Source organism: Colias eurytheme, chromosome 18, assembly GCF_061535395.1.
Source record: "Colias eurytheme isolate Ceu_HAF_F1 chromosome 18, ilColEury1 Martin Lab GWU primary, whole genome shotgun sequence".
Lineage (NCBI taxonomy): Eukaryota > Metazoa > Arthropoda > Insecta > Lepidoptera > Pieridae > Colias > Colias eurytheme.
Genome location: NC_142997.1, coordinates 6078235 through 6102978, shown reverse-complemented (window position 1 = coordinate 6102978; position 24744 = coordinate 6078235). Strand labels below are relative to the sequence as shown.

Genomic DNA, 24744 nt, shown 5'->3' with positions numbered 1-24744 from the left:
TAGAGACAGTTCCAATAAACGGTATATCATGAGGTAGTAACCATGTCTCTTGTAAGGCTACCAAATCTGAATCACTACAAATCATACGAACACTATCAATAGACCTTTTAATCGATTTACAATTAAAAGTAGTAAATTTACAATCAATATTATTTTCTGAATCCATATTAATAATTATTATTTAATTTCAGTAGGAACTTGACCTTTCGCTTTATTTAAATATTGTACAAAGCGCCTGAAAGTTATTCCGTTAGGCCAAAAAGTGTCATTCAAAAATAAATTTAATTTATTTTTCGGCACGTACAATTTATACGCATTATATTGCCTTTTAATTTTCATATTAATCTTTTTAAGCGTTACACTTTCGCACGTTTTTTCTTTTATATAATTCACTATATCACTCTCACTAGTCTCAGTACTTACGTTTGATATAAACAGTGGCACCTTAACGTCTGCGGCTTTAAATTTATCCCCTTGTAAAGACGAGGCACAGCCTTTCATACCTAAAAATTTGTACCTTTTAGAAGATTTTTTGCGCACAACCTGCCATTCATTGTTTACATAAAGTTCATTTCGTTCACGTTTATCACTGGTCATCTCTGATACAATGTTATTAGTATTAGCCTGCGCAGGCGCGGGCGACGACAACTTATTATTCGCAGTCGATGAATCAGTCTTGCACGGAGCGCACGAGCGAGCGATAATGAGTCTAGTGTCTACCCCACTAACGGAGTTATGGATACTTTTAGATTGTAACTTTGTAATATTGTACCAGCCGTGTGAGCGGTTCGCTGACGATAGAAGTAAGTCGGGAAAACATGAAAATATTTACTTTTAGCTACAAATTAGCGTTCAGTAAACCTATTTTAAAACAAACTATTGATTTGTGATCGCTAGTGGGTTGTTTGATTTCCGTCGATTTCCGCTCGCAGAAAATAAAATGTGTGATTATTTTTGTTATAAGATCTGTGTAGAGTTTTAGCTGCCTCATTCATTCTCATACTGCAATATTGCCGATCATTTGATTAGATAGAAAACGGATGTTGTATTTTAATAATGTTTAACATTCGGATGTTTTACATCAAAGATAAAATAAAAAGTCTTAAGATTTGCAAAAACGTGACTGAATAAAGAAGCATCACCTGTATCCGTTGCGATTGTAGAGCAATGTATCGAAGGAGTATCATTTTTTTTGAATACAAATAATAGTAAAGTAGTTTATAAATAAAAGTAATCGAAAACATTACGCAATAACATTAAAGTGACGTATGTTGCTATGAAACGAACTTAGTGAAAACACAAAACGCAATTACATGTGGTACCCTAAATGGGTTCTGACGATGCTCTTATCTGCTTGCTATTGTTTAACACGCTTTTTTCATTCCCACGGTCGTTGGTAAGCGTTGAGCCAAACTGATAACGCGTACCTGCCTAGTACCTGAATCGTCTTAAGGAATATACAGAACGTATTCTACGTATTGGGAATTAGGGAATACTGTACTTAGTGAGCGAGCGACAAAAATGAATAGTAATAATTTTATGTAAAATTATGAGCAAAGGTTCAAGGCCAACGAGAGCGATACCAGTTAAATTTATGGGCTAGTTATTTCGTGCATAATGTAAATATTCGTAGCATAATCGAGCACTATTTAGTGTTATTTAATGTTTCAATCAAATAAATCGAACTGGAGCTTCGTATTCATCGCATACACACAAAACGTACTGAATTTAAATATATTTAAATGAACGGCATAAAACAAAGAGAGACAGGACTCAGGAGTCAAGTGCAAAATTCAGCGGCGACCCACGCATATTAGGACTGATATGATGCAGTGGGTATATGAACCGAATCCATTATCCAATGACGTACTGCAATTACCCATTTAATGTAATTTGGGCCATTATAATGTCCATTGCGACTTCTCGTACATTCTCAGCGTCACTCACTCAAAAGCACCAATTAGTGAAATCACACCAAGGATAACACTATCTGAACGCGGGAGGATCGCGAGAGATTTTCGGAACCGGTCATTTCAATATCGGATGTCGCGTATCCAGAGTTTCAGAGGTAGGCTGTGAGGGCGCGCGCGTGCGTGACTGCGGCCGGTGCGCGACTACGCGCTCAATGGGCGCCGGCGGAGGGGCGAAGCTCGCTCGGCTCACTCCCAGTGGAGCTTACGAAAATCACCAATTGTGATTGTCCACTTATTAAACCAAAACACATTAAACACTTGCACTGGATAGAGCGCGGCGATGCACAGTTTCGCGACTGACTCAGATGATAAAATTCAAGTTCGGGAGAGAGAGCTTCCGATAAAAAGCTTAGCGTACTGCATCCGGTGCCACCTGCTCGCACTCGAGAGGAAACTGTGCGTTAGAAGGAGATGAAGTGATTGATCAAAACGTAGACCGGATGGCGGACTTGGTTATGAATGAATGCGCTATCCTTGTCTGGCGCGCGTACACAGTGCTGTGGTCTCGCTCGCTCGCAGGTTGTCGCCGTAGAGGAAGTGAAAGGGACGAGAGGCGTAGTAAATATTGCTCCGTGGTCCCGCTGGGACTATCTATGGCTTAGTTTTTGTATCATCACAAAAGATAACCATCCATCGTTCATTCATGGATTTGCTATGGCTTTAGCACACGATTATGTAGAGCTAATGATAAAGTTAAAATTTAATGATACTAAATCTCCTATGTAAAATTAATGCCATATGTTATCTACAAATCTGTAACAGTCATCATTTAATTTTTTGTTTCATTCAATTTAATAGCAGCAGTACGTTGTCATTATGTAGGTTCAAAGATAAAATAACAAGTATGGTTCATGCAACGATTACGTAACCACACAATATGTACTTAATAAGAATTAAAGTAATAGAATAGTCGAACCAATAAACGTGGGTTTGAGGTGCGGTCCGGACTGAAGGGTACATCATTGTTCGCGGTAACGTTATCTCAGGGCGCGCCGCCATCAAACCGTGTCAATGTTTGAGACAGCACGTGGACACCTTTGTAGTAAATCATATTTAATCTGTGCTTTCTTGAATCAACATTGGACTATGAAGTATGAACTATTAGAAAATGGAATAAACCCAATGGTTATGCCCTTTTTATATGAGGAACTGTAGATCATACGTACATAATCGTTAGATCATCATACATAATATGTTTAGAAACAAATTTAGCTTATTCAGTTGTTATAATAAAAATGAACAATGTTAAGTTAAATCAACACACTTATGAAACCAATAAAAAGATAAAATAAAATGTAGTTCAAATTTTGCATATTTTTTGTGACTATAACTGGAGACCAAGCATTACTAGATCTGTTAATTTTTTTGACTCTACATTTTTAAAAGGTAAGGTTTTCATTTTTAAAGTCTCATATCGTAACGTTGCTCAACCGTCTTGCCCAAACTTTTGGTTAAATAATCAGGGAATAACGAAACAATTGACTTTCACTAAGACAAACAGAGGATGTGGCCCGTATTGTCATCGTCGATGCTTGAACCGCGATTGGGTCAAAGCAAGACAATGAACAAAGAGTGAATCTGAACATTAACATCACGTCTTACCACAAATCAAAGGGATCCCGTCGAAGCATGTAACCTCTGCGCGCCAGGTGCTACGCGGGAAGTACCTCCTCCCCCGCTCGACCCCCCACCTCACCCCTACAACCTCCCTTCACCCTCACACAGCCACGCAAAGGAAGTCTATACGCACACTTACATAATATTGCCGTGAAGATCCTAACTGATTGTGCATGTGTGTTTCTGTAATTTATTAATGGCCTGCATTTACGAATGCGCCGCTCGTTACTTATGAAAAATGGCGAATATAAATATGAACTGAGTGAACGCTAATTCAGAGTTTTATTTATATCATTTTAAATAACGTCTTTCACGCTTTGTATGTATCTCACATTCTGTAGAGAACAGGTTACAGCATTACCTATCTATATTTGCGCTGGGAATGATGTTTTAAATTTTAATACATAATTTGATATTTAATGCAAATTAGTGAGTTTAACCTTTCAAAGTATTTAAGCATAAGAATTTTATAAGATGTGTATTTATAAATACATTTTTTTTCTAAAGTTTTGTTATACATGTATTTGTAGTTATGAAAGTATTTTATAAAACGATATAGATAAGACCATAGAAATCTAAATAACAAGACACATAGAAGTGCTGTAATGTATTAATTCGTATGAAAACCGCTGTCGCCAAAATCAACACATTCAAACCGAAAGCTAAACAGTACACACAAGTAAACTATGCCTTTTATTGGACAGCTTGATTTTAGTGAAAACTAACTTATCTATTAAATTAAGCTTTTGAATATGTATCCTAACGCACGAATTTACGGTTTATTTTAGAATAACATCCCTAAGTATATGAGACTTTTTGGTCCAATACGAACAAACGTGATAATAAGAATGGTCGACTGTGTCATTCATTGTTATTTCGATTACTATGGTGACACTCGTAATACTTGTAAATATTCTATAATTTTAAGGAAAAACGGCATTATTTCTAAAAAAAAATAATTTTCCGATGAAATATTATTCCTTTATAAGTATAATTACAACTTGTGGAAGAATATCCGCAATGGGAATTGCTGAAACACACCATGTATACACTCATACGTCTCCAGAGCAACTGAACAGTGACGAATGCACTGGTGATGTGCAAATCACCTGAGTGGCGACAAGGTCACGCACGCTTACGACTTCTAGTGTCTTGTTATTTAGATTTCTATGGATAAGACATAAAGTACATTAGAAGAAAATAATAATATGATGAATATATTCATTATTCATTGCATATTGATGGCATGCGTCGTGTTATCCCTGGAATGCTTTTAAATGCTGTTTCTTATATCCTTAATTGTTCATGTATACAGTCCACAAAGAAAATTATCACCAGGTAGCAAGGGCCTATACAATGAGTCCTTCCGGTATTCTATCTTATTTGCTTTAGGCTTGAAAATGAACTCTACATTGTAACGAATAGAGATGAAATTTGATAAAGTTTCAAAAATAGTTACAAAATTAAATACAACATCAGATATGATTTTTTAGGGTTCCGTAGCCAAAATGGCAAAAACGGAACCCTTATAGTTTCGTCATGTCCGTCTGTCCGTCTGTCCGTCTGTCCGTCTGTCACAGCCGATTTACTCGGAAACTATAAGTACTACAGTGATGAAATTTGATGGGAATATGTGTTGTATGAACCGCTACAAAAATATGACACTAAATAGTAAAAAAAAGAATTGGGGGTGGGGCCCCCCATACATGTAACTGAGGGATGAAATTTTTTTTTTCGATGTACATACCCGTGTGGGGTATCAATGGAAAGGTCTTTTAAAATGATATAAAGTTTTCTAAAAAACATTTTTCTTAAAGTGAACGGTTTTTGAGATATCAGCTCTCAAAGTCGTAAAAAGTATGTCCCCCCCCCTCTATTTTTATAACTACGGGGTATAAAATTCTAAAAAAAATAGAGGTGATGCATGCTAATTAACTCTTTCAACGATTTTTGGTTTGATCAAAGTATCTCTTATAGTTTTTGAGATAGGTTGATTTAACTGTAATTTATTATATTTGCTGCTACGGAACCCTTTGTGCGCGAGCCCGACTCGCACTTGGCCGGTTTTTTAAAATATGATTTGTTTTGTGCAGCATAAGGTTTATATTTACAATAAGTGTAGTGGAAGGTTTTACGGAGTGATGCAGGGTTACCTAGCATCCGGTGTAAGGCGATACCGTGGGGAAGTATAGACCATTTTAAGGCATGACTTACTCTTTATATTTTGTCGAGATAATTAAATATGATAATGATTTCATCTTTCGACAATGATTATGCAAAACTTTAAGTATGTTATAAATTGAACCAATTCGATCAGTTTTAACTTGTTATGTGCGTATAAACGTTTTGACGAGAAATGTATAAAAATATTTGTGTTATTTGTATTCTTTTTAAGAATGAGATTTGTATATATGTTATACATGCAATAAAAGAGCAGTAATTTATTCAGAAATTTAATTCTTAAATAAGTTTATTTTCCTCATCAACTCAGCGTGGATTGATTTAAAGGTTATACTCTTGTTTCGAAGTAAATTATTACTCTGTATTCATTGAATACTATTATGGTTCATTAATTCTTAAAATTAGTTACGTGTGGGAACCAACGTTTACCAAAGAAACGTAGCATATGGGATTTAAAAATGGATATAATCCACTTTAATATTTATAGGTCGTGCATGAAAGAAAATCACTACTTCACTATGCTTCTGAAATTTTGCAAAGATGTTATAAAGTACGTGACTTAAAATACTCTCAGTTCAAATACATAGGAAATTTTATTTGGTTGGTTTGTAAATTACATGCAAGGCATTTTAAAATTGAATAAATTTGGGCAGTATTCGTCGAATTACATTAGTAAAACCCTTTTATTAGTCGGTACCCGGTGAAAGATATGTCAATTGTTCATCGTTAGCGAATGCGAGTCCTCAAAATGAAAAGAACCGCGATCCTATTCTGAGCAATACAATCCGCACACCATCATTATTCTCGCCGCAGTCTAGACTTGAATCACGAACAGTAAAATGTCGAACGGAACTATAAAAAGTTGAGTAAAAGGCGTCGAAAGAAGGCAGCGAATTTTAAGCCAAACCAGTTTAATGAGGGTCGTATTTAAATACGAAAATAAAGTTCCCACGGCGTCGCTCGCGGGAACGGAAGCCTCTGCGATGTCGCGGCTACACCAGCGAGCCAGCGACTTGGCGTATCGCGATCATCGCGACGACGAAAAGACGCCTCCTCCGATTGCGCCAAAACCGCGCCACCACCCGAACGAGATCCTTTCACATCCTGAGAGTCGTGGAAAAGTTCACCTCGATCAATGCGATGAGAGGTCAATGTAAATTAGACTGCGGAGTATGTGATCAAACAGGTCCGTGAAATTATTCGAAGCGAATATCATGTTTTGCGATTCGGTCGTGGACGCGTTTCGAGGTAGGCCAGTAGCGTGAGAATATTTGTAAATTTGATTACGGTTATATTTTATTTCTTGAGGACAATAATGATAGCCGGCAATCAATAAACTTTTACATAATTAAAAACGAAACGAGTAGTGGTTTGTTGCTTAAATGCATGGATTACGATCATTCATATTAAAATGTTATATGAATAAGAATTATGGTTTTAAGTGGTTTTTATTCAGAGATTCCTGTTGAAAATAAGTTCAATATTCGTTTAATATCTTACGTGATGTACCTATATTTGTGTATCCTTCAAAGATTTTAAAGAATGATACATTATAAAACGATTATTTATTCCATTTACACATCTTCATGGAAATTTCGCATTTACATTTCAAAATATACAAGTTGTGGACACGTAGGACTAAAGTCCGATTGCTCTTTGTTTGGGCCGCTTTCGATAATGTCAACATGACCTTAGTCAACGGAACTCGAAACACCTTTATTTGTATACTGTTACAAAAGCTATTTAAAATGAGACGAGACCGTGTTATTCTTCTACAATATTTCCAGGATTTAAGTTCACTGATGAGTTAACTATTTGCTATCTATTGACTCAAGCGAGTTCAAAATAATAAAAGTATAGACTAAAACTACGATAAAATAAAAATAAGGTATAGAGTATAGACTAATTATTTAGTAGATCTTTCTTAATTTTTGAATAAGTACCTACATACAATTTCAACTTGCATTGAATCTAGACTACATTATCTGTGAAAAAAATCATAAAAATGTGTGTTAAAAGTACTGTAGTGTAAGGCTGTAAAATATAACGTTATTCATTTATATACCCTTGATAAAAAAAAATTGGTTTATCAATGACTTTCATAACAACTCTACTTAAATGTTAAATAGATCAATTACAAAGCGTCGGTAGCCTTGTTTTTCGAACTTAATAAATAATTAATTAGGCACACCACTGAGTGTAAAATAAATATAACATTTCGTTTAAATATCAATGCGTTTCGTTTTAACTTGAATGATATTACGTTGAACGACCGCTCTTGCGGACAGGTGGGGATTAACTTATGAATGAATCTTGTATATCTGCTTTCATTCGTACATTTAAGGAGAAATTACTAGAACTAGTTGAACATAATTTCATTCATCAAGCAATTTATGAATGCTGTATCGTTTTATATGTACATGTTTTCACTTAGACATTGCGTTTAAAGATACTGTCGAAGTTAAAAGGGTAACACATTCATAAATAATGAGAGGTGTATAACAAGCGTAATATAAGGTGTCAATATTACATGAATTAAAATACTTTTGTCTCCTATGTACATGTTGAGGTCTTGAGTTCATAAGCACTGTATAAATTATCGAAACAATAATAAAACGACGCATAGCTTTACAAACTTGTAATTACGTTGTATGGTGTGCACTGATTCATGTGGTCGAGTAACACAGCAGTGTTTTGTCACCTATGTGTGCTCACCATGTTTGCTTTACCAATATCCGAGACGTAGAATGAAATGATGACTCAATCACTCAACGAACCCACACAATAAGATGTGACTTTCGTCGTAACTCGTAACTATGGGGAAGGTGCAATATTAAAATAAAACTAGTTTTTTTTTGCTTTGGTACTAGTAGAGTGCCGTAAGGCATAAAAATGGTCAAACCTCGGAACCCAGGGCCAGTCAATGAATCTGTATATCAAGTATGAGACTGCATTATTAAAACCTCAAATAAAAAAGTTAAAAAAAAAAAATTGACCGATCTCGATTTACAACAATTTTTAACAACAATTTACTGAAAAATGAGAGGCGGAAGGGGGAAAAAGTGTTTATAGTGAAAAATTTAATTTTATTTGTAATAAATTATATGTGCAGAGTAACTTCAATGTTAATTTATTAGATTATCGTAAAAAATAAGTTACAAAAAAAATTTATCATTAACTATACACATTGTTACATCATTGTACATTATTGTCGTCGTCGTCGATCTCGTTGATATATATTGTAGGTGAAGGATTAGTGCAGCTGTCACCATTGCATTCTAAGCAAGCTGCAGTGCAGTTTAATCCACTTTTACTGCACCCACAAGATGCTCCACATCCTGTTTTGCATGAGCTTGGTGCTTCTTTTTCACAAAAGAAGCACCTACTTAGTTTTCCAATCAAAATCAATTGAAGTAGCTGTTCGAAGCTTTTTTTTAGGTGGAGAGCATGCAGATGTGGTGTTCTTTTTTTTAATTAAGAATTAATGCATCCTTTATTAATATATTTTTGTCTGCATACCGAATGCACGTAGACAAAGTCGCGAGTATTTATATACTGAGAAAGTCCATCCCCTCTTTCCGCAGATGCAGCTTTTAATGATGATATGCCTCTAGTGACTTTTATAATATCTCCTAGTTCAGAGCTTAATTCAGAACTAGATCCGATTTTATCACAAATGAGGCAATCATTGCTTGTAAGTACATCAATACTGGATGGTTCACCCATTGCGACACGTGGCTGCAACAACAAATATTAGTAATATTAATAACTAACTTTTACATAATTAATGATTTATATTATTAAATTCTACTATTATATTCTAACTATTAACATCGATTTAATACAAAATATTTATAACTGTTTTCAAAAGCATGTAATATAAATGAAATACAAAAACATACTTACAATTTATGCCACTATTTTCAAAGTTTTTAAAACTCAGTAATGTTCAGTAATTAACTTTTATCACACTCACTGCACAATAATATAAACATTAATTTTTAATAAACAAAAATCTGAAATAAATATTTTTCGGAACGAAAACAACAGCTACGTACTATCCTGTGAGGGCCCGCCATGAACAATACCGAACAGCTGCTGTTATCCCCTCTATTCTCCAACCCGACCTTCATCGGTATATCTGCAGTCCCTAAAGATCCAAGATCAAGTTTTCAAGTTTGTAATAGTTGTTATTTTTAAAATATGACTTTTGACTAATATAAATCATTGAAAACTCCAAAAAATTAATAATTGTTTATAATAATTTAAAAAAAATTGAGAGCGCGAAAAAATTTTTTTTTAACATTTTTCTATATACTATTAAAAACATATTTTCAAGGTTTATATTAAGATTCATTGACTGGCCCTGGATTCCGAGGTATAAACCTTACGGCGCTCCACTATACGGCCTGTTGTAATTTCACAGAACACGGTTTTGCGACTGTTTTGTTCAATGAATTGTGAAACTGTAGTGATAAAATTAATAAGCTTTAAATGGTTTTGTAATAATTTTTTTGTCTACCTATTACATGTATATAGTAGCAATTAAAAAATAAATGTAAAATTCAACAAATTCAATTAAAAATATAAATATTTTTTTTATATTTTTTTTATTAAAGTACCAGGACCGCATAAAGATACAGAAGCTATTACGCATTAAATTTAAATTTTGTTCTCACTCGTAGTTGAGGTGAGATCAGCCGTGGACCGGTCCGATGTGTTGTAACAGTCATAATTTTGTCCAGCGTCTAGTCGCGGGCGCCGTCGTGAGAACAAGTCATATGACCATTATATCTTGCAACCCAAAAGGTACTTAAACTATCTTTAAATTACACGATTACGAAGCTCAATTTATTCTGGCTTTATCGTATCTGCCAGTTTTCATCGTGCTCAACAAAGATAGTATAAAAAGTTTGTTCTTGATTAATAGGCTTGCGGTTTGGCTATCTAATGAATAAATTAGTACTGGCCTTATTTATAGATATCGTGAGAAAATTTTATTTAATATCTATATTTCTTATTTAACCTTAGTTCGATGCCGTCTGATAAAAGTGACGTCGCGATATCTTAACGTAGCTGTAATTTTGTACATAAAACGAGGCATTTAAATTGATTATCTTTTATAACCTGCGATAAGTCCATTTATTTTAATCAATAATGACGAGTGTGGGTAAAAAAGCATTTAAAACAAGTCGGTGTCGGCATTGGGAGCTAAATTGCGCAATTTGGTAAAAGTTATACGAGCATTCGGCTCAGCAAAAAGACAGTACGTGCGCAAACGCAGTGGATTGGTAATACCCACAAGTAATGTCGAACATGCCCATCTATTGGAACCCATTTAAGGTCTCCAAACTTTAATAATACAGTTTTTGTTGTCCCATACGCATTATCATAAGCTTGAACCGACAAATACTTTATAACAAAAAATGGATTTATCTCTTGTTGCCGCTTAATGTTTGTTAATGCGTATCTTACCATTTTCATCAATTAATGTTGCTTTAATATAATTTAGACCAAAATTTTCAAGAGTCTACATTATATTGCAAGTTTGAAATTGAAGTATGTCGTTCTATAGGAAGAATAATAATTACAATATTGCAATAGGCAAGTCTAGCTAGCGTATAAAGCAGCCGAGTACCAACATTGTAACCGGGTACCGTTAGAGCAGGAAATGTCCGGCTAAAAAACCAGATAGTCAACATCTCCATAAGACACAGGAATATCGCCTTCCGCTAATTATTTACGATATATTGCGTAACGGTGAAACGACGGGAAGGAGGCTAAAAAAACACGCTCTACAGGACGCGAGATCACTGCCTCAGATAAACTCTTATTAAAATTTACTTTATTATAAGCCGATAAAGTTTATTTTCTATCGACAAACGTCACTCGTTGGGCTTAGGATTTATAGTTTATACCTCGGTAGAGCTATCTCGATACAGTAGTGAAATGCGATTTACATGAATTTTATACTTTATTCTACTGTCTTTAGAAAACAAATTTCTTAAGCTTTTATCAGATTAAGGGCTTGTTTATATCGGTCGATAATTATACAATATACGACAGGAACCAGGAAGAGTGTCGTACTATCTCAACAGTTAGCCGGAAGTCGCTCGATCTGTGAGTTCATTCATAAATGAGGCTCTCAACGCAACAATGTCGCATATCAAGATTGTAGATTAAACAAAAGTGGACTCTATAGACAAGCCTAGAACGTTGAAACCGGATTAACAATGCAATAGTAATAATTAAGCTTGAATGAAACGAGCCATTTAATTGAGTAGAAATGTGAACAAACATTATATTAGCTAGACGTGGCTCTATTTTGGTACTTCGGATATTGCGTTACCTATCATTGACATTTTCGATTAAAGGTATAATTAATTATGAGTACCTATAATGTTTACTTGATTGGATATAATTTGGTACCATACCTACATAGTAAACAATATTTCAAAGTAAAAAAAAGTGTAACTGAAACTTTCCAAAATCGCAATATGAACTCACCCCTTGAATGACCATATACGAGCAAATAAATATATTTGAATTTGAATCTCCTACAATCAATTAAGCTACAAGGTCAACATTACCTTGCAGTTGTATTTTATACTTAAGAAACAACAATATAATATCTTACGTACCTAACTAGACAACAAAAGATCTATTTTTATAAAAACGGAAACAATAATTGTTACTGTAGCAATAATTAGTCTCGTGCGATCAGACGTCGGGGCGTCAGGGGTCAAAGGGCGACTCTGATTGCCCTAATCGAGTTAAGGCGACATCTAACCAAAAAGAGTAGCACAATTAAGAGAGCGTGGGCGCAGGATGCTCCAACTAGCCCACTAGCGGCTAAATTCAATTATACACGTATTCTTTAAAACAAACAGTGTGCTCTTATTAGCTTAGTGAGGCATATTAACATGGAAATTTACATTTTTTTCGAGGTGGTAAAAAACTGTGTCGTGTTGTTTATTATTTCCCAAATATGTGGTAGTAAGTAGGTAATACCTTATTCTGGAAGACTGTATACTTATGTGACAAATTTATCTGTGTTCCATAGTGAAAGTCTACACAGAATTAATATGTAGTATCATCTTACCTATTGATCTCGCGAGAAGATACTTAAAATATGAGTTTGTCAAGTTATTTTCTCAGTGCCGGATAAAATGTACAAATATAAACATTAAAGGATATTAATAAATTAGAATTTGTAAACACATCCGTTAAATAAGACAAATGCTGGGAAAAGATAAAAGTAATTGTAAATTGAATATAAATAACGGCTTTAGAAACATGTCTGAAAGGAAATGAAACTGTTTCATTGACGCTTTATCTGATCTATACATAAAATTAATGTATTAACAATCTAATATATTTTAAGACTAATTTAGAGTGGTCCTAAGAAACGTGTAATGTTAACATTACAACGGAAATGCACAAGAAATAATAGAGAAGGTTTACATATTTATAGAATAACAATAACATCGACTCGATAGTCGATACATTTCATAGATTACAATATATCCTCAGTCGATATTATCGATGTAGCAGGACAACCCTAGAGACAGGAAGTGGCCTGCCGGACGCGCGTATCTAGCCGCGGTGTCTATCTCATTCATTTTACTGCTTTGTCATATTCCACTCTTTCGTTCAAACCATTACCTATCCCTGTCATCCACACGACATACTGTGTTGCTGTCCCTTTCTCCAGTACTATTCCAATAGAGATTGCGTAATGAGGTAGTCGAATATAATTTGATATTTTGTGACCGTTATGAATTATGATGGCACCATCTGAGGTTTGCGTTAACACATAAAAGCTAGATATTTTTAAAACTAATTGCAATATTAAAGATGACGAAGTTTCTACAAAAATCTAGATAATTTGTGATATCATGATTTTAATTAGGTTTGTATGATAAGTCCTTTATGATTTCCATGAGCGTTTTTTAAAAGTAGGATAAGGAAGCATGTACCTCATTGAAATAAATACGTATATATGTGTTATAAATAAAACTCATGATATTTTTGTTCTTAATTAAATATTTATTTACTAACTAACTAACAGTATTTCCATAAAATGATTTAGTGATTTTTAATACTCGATATTTATTACTACAATGAAGACAGTGCCGTTCTAATTGAGGAAGTCTATTAATAAATTCATTCATTTCTGTTTGCCATTTCCTTCATTTACATCCATGAATGAAAGCTCCCAGTATTTGAAAGTAGGTCGATTATAATTCTGAACTTGTTCTAGGAAAGTAATAAAACGGAGTTTTTGCCGCGGCACCGGCAGGGCGCTGCGGCTGCGCACCGAGACCGGCTAGAAATTATCTTCGCGTCCGGTCATTCCGCTAGTAGCTGAGTTTTAATTATTAATGAAACTGCCCGCGCGGGAAAGCCGCACCGCGCCCGGCTTCGCTTCCGCTCACGACGCAGAACTTCATTCATAAAATCAAACACTTAAACACACGCGCCAACTCCACGCGAAGCCCAGCCAAATAGTCACCTTATCACCGAGCACAAGAGCGTATTTTCCATTCGCGTAAACTTTTTGAAACTTATTTCACTGCATGCTGCAGTATAGAAATAGACAATGAAAAAAGATGTAACTTATAAAGCTAGCAGACGAAAGTGGTTGCTCGGACCAAAGCGGATAGCCGTTTTCCGTTTGAGGAAACTCCTCCGGTTCTGCCCTAATACGGCGGGAATGTTCTCGGTTGATTTACTCGATTCTCGTGAATGGGATACACTTAGTGGTCGGTGAGGTGCGAAGATCTAGTAATGGAGTGAATGAGTGTCCACTATCCCCGGCCCTCGCTAACAGTTGGAGCGGCGGCCGGCGATGACGCGCTTGGCTAACGGCGACGGCGCTGGATAAATAGCCAGTGTCACGTTTCCATCTATCGCTTGGATGTACTAATATCGGCTATCACGTGTTTCCTTTAGAGAAACTTGCTTTGAATTACGGTATTGATGCGGTTTCATTCATTAAGACGAAACATAGGTATACATATTAGAATATGGTTACATGCTATACAGGTTGCTTTGCAATTCAACATCTAGAAAATGGTATAAGTACCACTATACAAGTAGCATACTATATTATATGAATGATATTAATGTTAAAGAAGTAATAATGAACTTATACGAGACATGGCATTCAAAAAATGGAAGAATGCTAAAGCTATAGTCTTGAAAAATGGCTTCAATAGTACCTAATAAAACCTTTTGTTTCACACACAGCGCACTTATTTCAAATTATAATTTACACCATTTGTTTTTATATTTTGCGTAAATTTATATTTCATTAAATTAATATAAAGTTTATTTTCCTAATCGTCAAACGAACACGAAAAAATCTAATGTTTTTTGTTAAACAAAATAATATATTTTACCTACTTGTGCCTTGAGTTGTAAGATCGAATATTCAATACCGTTCAATATTGAATATCCGCTTGCTACATCGACATCCAGCTATGTGGACATTACATCCGATATTAACATTTGCAAATACATAATTTACAATAGACTTCATTTGCTGTATGATGTTTATGATTACTAAATAATTTTAATAGAAACTGATTTAATATTATCGGACATTTAATTGAATACAACATTGAATATATGTATGTACTTACTATATAAATTGTACATGTATATGTTGTGCATAAACTATTTCAACAACGAAAATTATTTAGATAAATAATCTTTTTATAAAGTGATGCTATAAAAACTTATTATGTTATAATTGTAGAGCCTTCTTTACGCTAGTTTTTTAGATACATAAATACATAGTTTTATTTTATAAATAAGTACCTAGTGAATGTATAACAGTTTACTTTAATTAATATTAAATAGATGATATGTTATGAGCAATATTATCGAAGTTCCCCAGACCACGGCGCGGCGTCACTAACCTTACAACAAAAAATCACGCATCCGAATTTCTGGGAAGTAATCTTAGCTTACAAAATCGTGTATTTTACACAAACAAAAAGGTCCGGTGCCACACTGTCTGAAGCCACAAAGGGCGATCTTTTTACAAATCGTACCTTAGAAATGCAACCTGTGCAGCTTCTCAAAAATCGTCCTTATGGCAATGCTCATTCCGTATAATTCCACCTTTAGTGATTCGCTATAATGAGCAATGTTTTTGTATTTCGGCTCAACAATATGGTGCTCTACCGGATATAGTTTGATTGTCCTCGTATAAAAAGCATATTTACGATTATGCACGAGCGATTTGTCGCTGTCACTCGATACCCCATAGCAAAGCCTGCGGCGATTATTGTATCAACTTACAGAATCATGAATATCAGTGTGCCATCAATATATTGTGTTCATTGTTGAGCTTGTTATCTTATTTTTTTACATATTCTAAGGGAAACATACCCCATTGAGCAAGAGATCAAAATATTATATTGCAGATATTTTCTGCAAGTCATTCGGAAGCTCTTTTAGATTTTAAATGTCAACATAATATAATGTCATAGTTTACTTTACAAAAAGTGTAATTGAACACGAATATAATCAATAAACGATTCAACATAATTTATTTGTTTTTTGTTTAAAATGAATCATACTTCTAACCAAAGCTGTTGTAAAACAAGGGCAATCGAAATGTCAAACGAAATTATCGCGATATCTCATTCGATGAGTTTCAACAAATCAACACTTAACGCTTTCAAAATATTGTGTCAAGAATACGCACCGTTTTCGAGAAATGATCAATCATAAGGCGCGAGGTGATTTTTCACGACTCTTGTTTTTCCAATATATACTAAATTAACCGCGTTAAATTTAGCACAAAATATGACAGAAATAATCGAACTGTTGACAGTTTGCCTCTCTCACCTGTTAGTTAATTTACCACGTGTTCTAATTTGGCTCAGCAATTAACGTTTATCAATAGATCGTGTTAACTAAAATATAAAATGTCACTTTTAGTTTCTACCATAGGTTCTCCATTTAAGAGTTTGTGTTTCCTAATCGATACAAAGGAAACGTAAATTAAATAACCACTGATCATTATTAATTTATTAAATGTTGAAATAGTTCTCTACTAAGAGCGAGCGCCCACGAGCAACTTTGTCTCCGCAACAATTTTGTCTCCGCAACTATTTTGTCTCTCCAGCCATGGGCTAGTATGAAAGTGCGCGTACGTAGCGACGCAACTCCCGGGAGACTTTTTTGTCCGCGGGTTCGGAGACAAGCCCGCGACGCAACTGTCGCCCTATCTATTGGTTTCAATGCAAGTGCGCGCACGGCGACAAAAATGTTGCCAGGCGACGGCCGCCGGCCAGTTGCCGCGTAACCGGCGTAGCGATAATACGTATTTATGTCAACGTATTTATTCTCGTACACAGTAGTTTTAACCGACTTCAAAAAAAAGGAGGAGGTTATCAATTCGGCCGGTATATTTTTTGTATGTATGTATACCAATTACTCCAAGGTTTCTGAACCGGTTTACGTGATTCTTTTTTTTTTGATGCGGAATGGTGTGGAATTGGTCCCATAAATTTTATTCGGATAAGCCCAGTAGTTTTTATTTTATGAGCATTTTTGTCTGGTCTCGATGACTTAATTGAAATGTAGCAAGTAACTTTGATTCATTTCCAGGTAACCGATTGAGCTGAAATTTTGTATACGCATGTAAATTGGATAACGATGAAACATTATTATGACATAGAGCTGATTTGATGATGGAGTCGGAAGGTGGTCATAGGAACTTAAAATACACTAAAAAGTATTAAATAAAAACTAATTTACTTTTTACAATTACGATTACATATCTATACTAATATTATAAAGAGGAAAGGTTTGTAGGTATGTATGGTTTTCAGTTTTCACGCATAAACTACTGAACCGATTACAATGAAATTTAGCACACATATAGAGAGTAACTTGGATTAACACATAGGATAGGTTTTATCCCGGAAATCTCACGGGAATGGGAACTATGCGGGACAAGAGCACAGACCATAACCGTCTCTTCTAAAACCATGTTGATAAATGAATAAAATTTTAAAGAAAAAGTTGCGTTGCTGTCGCTTTCGTGAGCGCATCGTTCAAAATTTTGCGAGGAGACAGCGACAGAGACAAAATAGTTGCCGGGCAACTAAGTTGCTCGTGGGCGCTCGCTCTTATAAAACGACTTTGGTGAGATTAAGAGCGAGCGCCCACGAGCAACTTAGTTGCCCGGCAACTATTTTGTCTCTGTCGCTGTCTCCTCGCAAAGTTTTGAACGATGCGCTCACGAAAGCGACAGCAACGCAACTTTTTCTTTAAAATTTTCTTCATTTATCAACATGGTTTTAGAAGAGACGGTTGTGGTCTGTGCTCTTGTCCCGCATAGTTCCCATTCCCGTGAGATTTCCGGGATAAAACCTATCCTATGTGTTAATCCAAGTTACTCTCTATATGTGTGCTAAATTTCATTGTAATCGGTTCAGTAGTTTATGCGTGAAAACTGAAAACCATACATACCTACAAACCTTTCCTCTTTATAATATTAGTATAGATATGTAATCGTAATTGTAAAAAGTAAAGTAGTTTTTATTTAATACTTTTTAGTGTATTTTTCAACACGAATCAAACGAGCTCAAACTCGATAAAGTTGAGTCAATATAATATTACTAAGTTCCTATGGCCATCTTCCGATTCCATCATCAAATCAACTCTATCTCATAATAATGTTTCATCGCTATCCAATTTACATGCGTATACAAAATTTCAGCTCAATCGGTTACCTGGAAATGAATCAAAGTTACTTGCTACATTTCAATTAAGTCATCGAGACCAGACAAAAATGCTCATAAAATAAAAACTACTGGGCTTATCCGAATAAAATTTATGGAACCAATTCCACACCATTCCGCATCAAAAAAAAAAAAAAGAATCACGTAAACCGGTTCAGAAACCTCGGAGTAATCGGTGTCCATACATAAAAAAATATACCGGCCGAATTGATAACCTCCTCCTTTTTTTTAAGTCGGTTAAAACTACAGTGTACGAGAATAAATACGTTGACATAAATAGGTATTATCGCTACGCCGGTTAGAGCCAGCGCGCACGAGCAACTTTGTCTCCGCAACTATTTTGTCTCTCCCATCAATTTGTATGGGGAGTTGCGTCGCTACGTGCGCGCACTTTCATACTAGCCCATGGGTGGAGAGACAAAATAGTTGCGGAGACAAAAAAGTTGCGGAGACAAAGTTGCTCGTGCGCGCACTGTCTTAGAGCGAGCGCCCACGAGCAACTTAGTTGCCCGGCAACTATTTTGTCTCTGTCGCTGTCTCCTCGCAAAGTTTTGAACGATGCGCACACGAAAGCGACAGCAACGCAACTTTTTCTTTAAAATTTTCTGCATTTATCAACATGAATTTCGAAGAGACGGTTGTGGTCTGTGCTCTTGTCCCGCATAGTTCCCATTCCCGTGGGATTTCCGGGATAAAACCTATCCTATGTGCTAATCCAAGTTACCCTCTATATGTGTGCTAAATTTCATTGTAATCGATTCAGTAGTTTATGCGTGAAAACTGAAAACCATACATACATTTCCTCTTTATACATATAATATTAGTATAGATATGTAATCGTAATTGAAAAAAGTTAAGTAAAACGAAATAACATATTTTTCTATGGCGTCGTTACTAGATTACGTTGCTGAATTTTGTTGAACTGTCTATGATGCCTATTAAAATGGCTCTACTATAGACAGAAAAACTACTAATAATAAAAAAAAAGTGTGTGCGTGTAACCTTTACGCGCGATTGAAGTAAAACTTCTTCGGCGTTGACGACATATATCACTGAAATGATTAAATATTAACTTAAATAAATGAATATTATATTATAATTTAATTATATTTATTATTCATGTGCTTTACAAAGATTATTTAAATGTTATATTAATATTATTCATTCGAAACAGGTAATTGAATGTCATCATAATTTCTTACGTACGAAATTATAGGTTTGTGGTAACTATAATGTGAAACATAAATTTTACTCTCTAAATTTGCTACTTTTCTTGAAAATACAGCATCTATCGTTGTACCGAAACGCGTTGTTGAATGAAGTCGAGAAGTATTCATAGATAAATCAAATTTTTCTTCTAAAAAATCAACTAACGGCTGAGATTCCTGAGAGCGAAAATTAACATTAAAATCTCCAGTTAGAATCATCGGTAATTCATGATAATTACTATTTAAAAGTCGAGAACCTTCAATTGTGAAGTGAAGTAATTGCTGATGAATAAATTTTATGATATTTGTCAGGCTAGTATTTGTAGAAATATAAATAACAACGATAATCACAGGTTGGTCATTCGTATTAACACATCGAACCAAGGCGATGTCACCAATTTGTGAAACCTCATCGGAAATTTATGATAATATAGTTGGTGAAATATTTTGAATTGGTGTTACATTGTTCAGTGTATCTGTAGATGAATGATATACAGCTACTCCACCAGCAGTTGAGTTGGGTCGTTTGTATTGGGTAACGCAATAAAAATTTTCAATAAGAATTTGTTCGTCATTTTTCATCCAAGTTTCGGAAAATAACAGCAATGTGGACCTTTTTAATACTTTATCATTCAGATCAGAAACATGAGCACGTAAACTTTGGCAGTTGAAGGAAAATAGTGTAATGTTACTCTCATTTACAAGGTTATATAATTCTTCCTGTTGTGTTATTAGGCGAGAATTTGAAAGTCTTTCAAATTCACACTGTAAATCAACTATTCCCCCTGGAAGCTTTCTTCCATGATAAAATTTGTTGTCATCGGTGTTTGAGACAATGAACAATCCATTTATATCAGTTACTCGTGATAATGCTACATATAACAGCTGCTGACTGTGACTTTTATTGTATTCATAAACGATTTGATCAAAAGTACCACCTTGAGACTTATGTATTGTAAGCGCACAAGCAGATACTAATGGAAAGTGATTTCTCTTTGCAAATATTGTCTTATTTCTATTCATTGGTACAGATGACGATCTTCGTAAAATTGGGACTGCTGTTCTACTAATGTTTAGAGTTTGAATATGATGGGCAGCTTTTTTCCTAATTTTCTCTCCTATCTTACCAGGAAACTCAAGCCATAAGCGTATGATGTTATCACTGTCATCACGTTCAATATACACTAACTTTCCAACACAACCGTTGGCTTAGCCATCAGATACATCAATATTGGTTGTAATAATGTAAAATTTGTTAAGAACTAATATGATTTCATAAGGCGATCCTCCTGTATCAATAACTGACATTTTATGAAATTGTTGGCGTACATATGCTTCTTGTTCAACTGAATGACAACCTATATACATATCTGTTGCTATGGATACTACTTTGTCTTCAGCAATATTTAAAATAGATTGATTATAATCCGCAACATGTTTATTTTTATTTTTAATTTATTTATTTTAAAAGTAATAAATAAACAAGTATATTTAGAGATTTTCAAAAAATTTTGCAATTTAAAATAATGTTTTTAAAACTGTTGAATTTTTCATTCACTTTGCTATTCACAATTGATCCGTTTGAAAATTTGAAAATAAATAATCCTAATTGATTATGATATTTGCCACTAGCTGGCGTATAAGTCAAGAAGCGTGTAGTATATGACATATACTTACAACCAATCAGAATTATTATTTTTAAATGGCGGAAACTACGCAGACTATAGTAAGCGTTACTTCCGTCAGAAAATAAATCTGAGTTACTCCCTAGTCGCGCCTAAAGAAGTTTTACTTCAATAACTTCATTAAAAACAATATTATTTAGATGTGTTATTTATTAAATAGGTTTGAAGTTGGTGCCAAGCACTAAGCACTTAGTATTAAGCCCGTGCACCGACATCAAACCTTATTAGTAAATAACACATCTAAATAATATGTAGTAATGATTAATATCAAACCTTTTTTATTTTTTACTTTTCCGTTTTTGAAGTAGGTTGTTTTTAACGAAGTTATTTTTATTTAATACTTTTTAGTTTATTTTTCAACACGAATCAAACGAGCCCAAACTCGATAAAGTTGAGTCAATATATTACTAAGTTCCTATGGCCACCTTCCGATTCCATCATCAAATCAGCGCTATGTCATAATAATGTTTCATCGCTATCCAATTTACATACGTATACAAAATTTCAGCTCAATCGGTTACCTGGAAATGAATCAAAGTTACTTGCTACATTTCAATTAAGTCATCGAGACCAGACGAAAATGCTCATAAAATAAAAACTACTGGGCTTATCCGAATAAAATTTATGGGACCAATTCCACACCATTCCGCATCAAAAAAAAAAAGAATCACGTAAACCGGTTCAGAAACCTCGGAGTAATCGGTGTCCATACATAAAAAAATATACCGGCCGAATTGATAACCTCCTCCTTTTTTTTAAGTCGGTTAAAACTACAGTGTACGAGAATAAATACGTTGACATAAATAGGTATTATCGCTACGCCGGTTACGCGGCAACTGGCCGGCGGCCGTCGCCTGGCAACATTTTTGTCGCCGTGCGCGCACTTGCATTGAAACCAATAGATAGGGCGACAGTTGCGTCGCGGGCTTGTCTCCGAACCCGCGGACAAAAAAGTCTCCCGGGAGTTGCGTCGCTACGTACGCGCACTTTCATACTAGCCCATGGCTGGAGAGACAAAATAGTTGCGGAGACAAAATTGTTGCGGAGACAAAGTTGCTCGTGGGCGCTCGCTCTTACGCGGCAACTGGCCGGCGGCCGTCGCCTGGCAACATTTTTGTCGCCGTGCGCGCACTTGCATTGAAACCAATAGATAGGGCGACAGTTGCGTCGCGGGCTTGTCTCCGAACCCGCGGACAAAAAAGTCTCCCGGGAGTTGCGTCGCTACGTACGCGCACTTTCATACTAGCCCATGGCTGGAGAGACAAAATAGTTGCGGAGACAAAATTGTTGCGGAGACAAAGTTGCTCGTGGGCGCTCGCTCTAATAACATACAAAAAAAGTGTGTGCGTGTAACCTTTACGCGCGATTGAAGTAAAACTTCTTCGGCGTTGACGACATATATCACTGAAATGATTAAATATTAACTTAAATAAATGAATATTATATTATAATTTAATTATATTTATTTTTCTCCTTTACTTGAAAGGGATACTCATTACACGCGGGCCTAGGCCAAGCGTGCAACGGAATACTTTATATTGTGTATGTTGATGATAAAGTGGATGATGATAAGAACTTCCGCGTTATTCGGCATGTGTTAAGGATGGTTGCTTTCTGTAGCATGTTGAATGTGTGTGATGGTAATTCTAGAGTGTTTAAATTGTGTATAAGTGTTTTAGGGATTATACCGGTGGCTGACAGAACTATCGGAACTATGTGGACTGTTTTCACATTCCATTGTGTTTTGATTTCTATGGCTAAATCCTGATACTTTCTTAATTTTTCTGATATAGTGGATTGTATATTATGTGAGTTAGGTATAGCTATATCTATTAAGTAAACATTTTGTTGAAATTTATCGTGTACAGTGATATCCGGTCTATTGTAATGAATTGTTTTATCGGTTATGATTGTCCTATCCCAGTAAATTTTATAATTACTATTGTCTAATATGATTTCGGGTTTATATTTATAGTATGGCTCTATTTTTTTGATGAACTTGTACTTATGAGCTAAGAATTGATGAATAATTGCTGCTACTTGGTCATGACGATGCTTATAATCAGTTTGCGCCAATGATTTACATGCTCCGGTAATGTGTTGAATATTTTCTATACCTGCGTTACAATGTCTGCACTGGTCTGAAGTCTGATTAGAATCCTTTATGATGTGTTTTATGTAATTTCGTGTGGCAATAACTTCATCCTGGATGGCTAGCATAAAACCCTCAGTTTCTGGGAATAAATCTCCTCTTCTTATCCATTCATTCGACTTTTCTTTATCAACATGAGCCTGGCACAGGTGAGATCGATGTCTACCATGCAGGGCCTTACTAGACCATTCCAAGAGCTTCTGCTGTATGCTTACGCTGTGTTCGTTTTGCTGAGGGTTAGTGTCGTGAAGGTTGAGTGGAGTTAGTTTTTTGTCTAGCTGGGTTGCGTGTTTGTGTAGTAGTGAGTGTTCCGATTTCGTGTGGAAATAGCTTCTAAGTGTCCGGATCTGTTGATTGTGAAGGTTTTGTATATCTATCAATCCTCTCCCTCCTTCTGAGCGCGGCAACGTTAATCTCTGTACACAAGATTTCGGATGGTGCTTCCTGTATTTTGTTAAATTTGTATTTACGGTTCTCTGTAAGCTTTGTAAATCTGTTTTCGACCAATTTATAATACCAAATGAATACGTCAAAATAGGTATGGCAAAAGTATTAATGGCTTTGATTGTATTTTTAGAATTAAGATGGGTTTTTAATATTAGTCTTACGCGGTGTGTGAATCTTTTTTTTAAATCTAATATGGTTTCCTTATGAGCTATCTGTTTTAATTGTTTAAATCCTAGATATTTATAGCTATTATGTTCAGTCATCGGTTTAATAATTTCTCCGTTTTCTAATGTATAGTTATCCTCCCTTATTTTACCTTTAGATATGGATAATATTTTACATTTATCCACTCCGAATTGCATTCTTATATCTTGTGAAAATGTTTGTGTGATATCTGCTAATTTAAATAATGTTCTCTTATCTGCTGCGAATAACTTTATGTCATCCATATACATAAGGTGACTTAATTTGTAATGAGTATTGTTGTTTTCTAATAAAAATCCTTCATTTGATTTGTCTAATAGTTGGGAAAGGGGATTTAGGGCTAAACAAAACCACAAAGGACTAAGGGCATCCCCTTGAAAGATGCCACGTTGGATTTGAATAGGTTCAGTAGTTAGAGTTTCACAAGAAGATTTTATTTTAAGTGCAGTTTGCCAATTTGTCATAGATGTTTTTAGAAAATTTGTGAGTACTGGATGTATTTTATATAAA

General features: G+C 35.0%; 1 protein-coding gene across 6 annotated transcripts in view; it reads right to left on the bottom strand.

Annotated features, from left to right (window-relative positions):
* The window catches only part of pnt (ETS transcription factor pointed), a 132632-nt gene that overhangs the window by 47132 nt on the left and 60756 nt on the right, over nucleotides 1-24744 (bottom strand). The window contains exon 1 of one of the 6 annotated variants that reach the window (XM_090112120.1): nucleotides 1871-2124. The exons of 2 other annotated variants lie outside the window; for them this stretch is intronic. The gene's annotated coding sequence lies outside the window, so the exon portion shown is untranslated. Of the gene's footprint in view, nucleotides 1-1870; nucleotides 2125-24744 lie in introns of those variants that run through there. 3 more of the 6 variants (XM_090112119.1, XM_090112122.1, XM_090112121.1) reach the window with 3 other exon arrangements.